The sequence below is a fragment of the Acinonyx jubatus genome, chromosome X (genome assembly GCF_027475565.1).
Source record: "Acinonyx jubatus isolate Ajub_Pintada_27869175 chromosome X, VMU_Ajub_asm_v1.0, whole genome shotgun sequence".
Taxonomy (NCBI): Eukaryota; Metazoa; Chordata; class Mammalia; order Carnivora; family Felidae; genus Acinonyx; species Acinonyx jubatus.
This window is the reverse complement of record NC_069389.1, coordinates 44076149-44079348: the sequence shown is the minus strand read 5'-3', so window position 1 is coordinate 44079348 and position 3200 is coordinate 44076149.

Below are 3200 nucleotides of genomic sequence, written 5' to 3'. Positions count from 1 at the left end.
AGGATTTTCTGTCTTCATTTCTCTCCACCTCTCCCTTCCCCCCTCTCAAAATAAATCAATAAATTAAAAAGATTTTTTTAAAATAAATTGAATCTTAATCTCAAGTAGTATGATTCTTGCAAATACATTCCTCTTTTTCAAAATTGGTTTGGTTATTCTAATTCCTTTGATTTTTCCTATAAGTTATGGAATCAGTTTTCCCAAAACTAGAAAAAAAATTGGGTTTTGGTGGAAATTGTGTTAAATCTAGATTAATTTCGGGATATTTGTCATGTTACTATGTAGATTCTACAAATCCACGAATGCTAGATGTCTTTCCTTTCTTTAGATCTCCTTAGATTTCTTGAATCAGTGCTTTATAGTTTTCAACATGCAGATCTTGTTTATGTTTTTGTTAAATTCACACCTAATTGCTTTCCTATTTTGAGTTATCATAAATTATATTGTTTTCTTCAATTTTAATTTTTGGAACTATTGTAATTTTTTTTTAATTCATTAGTGGTTTATAGATATATAATAGATGTTATGTGTTGACTTATATTCCAAATTTTTGTTAAACTCACTTGATATTCCTAAAGGTTTTTGTTTTGTAGATTTCTTGGGAATTTTTTTGTAGACAATTATGTTGTCTGCAAGTTGGGAAAGATTTTCCCCCCTTCCAATTAGTATTAATGCTGTTTGTATTTCATGAATAATTGCACTATTTAGGACTTCTACTACAATGCTGAATAGGAATGCTGAGTAGAGTATCTTTGCTTTGTTCCAGAAAATAAAAGGAAAGAATTCAGTTTTTCACTATTAAGTAGAGCTGGAGTGGCTGTAATAATGGAAAAAATAGACTTTAAAACAAAAAGTTTATTACAAATAAAGAAAAACATTTTATAATGATAAAGAGTCTATCCATCTGTAAGAAAGTAAAATTATCCACATAGGTGCATATGCACTTAAAAAACTGAGCCCCAAACTAAAGAAACAGAAAGTCACAGTATTGAAAAGAGTTATAAGGAATTCAGCAATAGTTGGAAACTTTAATACTCCACTTTTAGGAATGTATAGAACATGAAAGTAGATTAACAAGGAAATAGAAGATTTGAACAACAATATAAAGAAACTAGGCATAATAGCATCTATAGTATACTCCCCTCCAACAAGGCAGAATACATATTCTTCTCAAGTGCACATAGAACATTCTCCAGGATAGACAATATATTATGCCATAAAATAAGCCCCAATAAATTGAAAATCAACAAAACAAAAAAAAATTGCTTGTCTGAAAAGACCAACAAAATTCATAAATCTTTAACTAAACTGACCAAAAAAAAAAAAAAAGAAGAAGAAGAAGAACATTCAAATTACTAAAATGAGTAATGGGAGAGTGGGCATTACTATTGACATTAAAGAAACAAAGAATATAAGAGAATACTATGAACAACTGTTTGCCAATAAATCAAATAACGTAGGTGAAATGAACATATTACTAGAAAGAAACAAACTACTGAAACAAATTCAAGAAGTTGAAAATTGAAGTTGACCTATTACACCTATAGAGATTGAATTTGTAATTTAAAAAAAATTACCACAAGAAAAAAATCCATGTCCAAATTCACTGATAAATTCTACCAAACTTTTAAGTAACTTATTGCAACCAATACCATTTCTTTACATATTGTTATAGAAAATAGAAGTGAAATATTTTCCAAATTCTATAGGTCTGGTATTTTCCTACTAATAAAAGCAGACAAAACATGACAAGAAAACCACAAACCTTTATGCCAAAATCCTCAATAAAATACTATGAAACCAAATCCACTGATATATATGAATTATACTCCATGACTAAGTGGAATGTATCTTAGAAATGCAAAATTTGTAATAACACCTGAAAATCTATTAAAGTAAGACACCATATCAATTAAATAAAAGACAAAAACCACATAATCATCTGGAAAGACACAGAAAAAGCATTTGACAAAATCCAACACCTTTTCATAATAAAAGAATTCAAACTAAGAATAGAATGAAACCTCCTGAACCCTACCACATATTATACACAAAAATTAGCAAAAAGTGGATCATAGGCCTAAATGTAAGTGCTGAAGCTGTACAAATGTTAGAAGAAAGTATAAGAGTAAATCTTTGTGACTATGAGTTAGGCAAAGCCCTCTTAGATATGATACAAATGTCCAAACAACAAAATAAAAAACTAATAGGTAAAATTGGAGTCGCCAAAATTAAAACCTTTCATGCTTCAATGGATACCATCAAGAAAGTGAAAATAAAATACTCAAAATGGGAGAAAATGTTTGCAAATCATATATCTGATAAAGGACTTGTATATGTTATAGATAAAGAACTTGTACAATGGAAAAATTAAAAGACAAACAACTCAACTTAAAAAATGGGCAATGGATCTAAATGGACATTCCTCAAATCGCCAGTAAGTACATGAAAAGATGCTCAACATCATTAGCCATCAGGAGAATGTGTATCAAAGACATGAAGAGAGGAATTATAAATAAGACCCAGCCAGTCATTCAGACTATCCACCAGCCATGCCCCAGGGACCCAAAGATTGAGTTTCAGGGAGAGGTTATCGTAATAAAACAGGATGCAAAACAAAAGGAACCACATCAGTTCTCTGAGGACAGGATCTCAGATAGTTCTGAGATAATCTTTATAATGGGCAAGACAAGAAAACTTGGGGGCATAAGAAACCTCCCTAGGTTCATTCAAAGCCATTTAGGTAGAATTTGTCAAGGGCTCAAGTTTATGAAGGCTAAATGAGAGCAGAATTAAAGAAATATTCATTTTTAATTATTATTTTATTTTTCAATTGTTCAGGTATGGGAAACATGAAATATTGGTAATGGCAGACAAAAATAATAAACTCAGAAAAGAATATCACTTATTTAAAAATAAAGTTTTTGACTTACCATGTAGACAAAAAAAAGATGAAAAAGAGGAAGTAATTATTTTTTCCACAGCATCATGCTGCTTTTCCTGATCAAAGTCATAATCATAATTCCATTAGCACCACTCACTTTTGTTACCATCTATTGATATTCTACTATGTGACTGATAACACCTGGTAACAGTGAGATTGGTGTGAATTTCATTATCAAACTGGGAAAATCTGAATACTTATGCCCAGTATTTGGGGAAACTAAGTGTTGGCGAGAACGTGGAGAGAAGAGAACCCT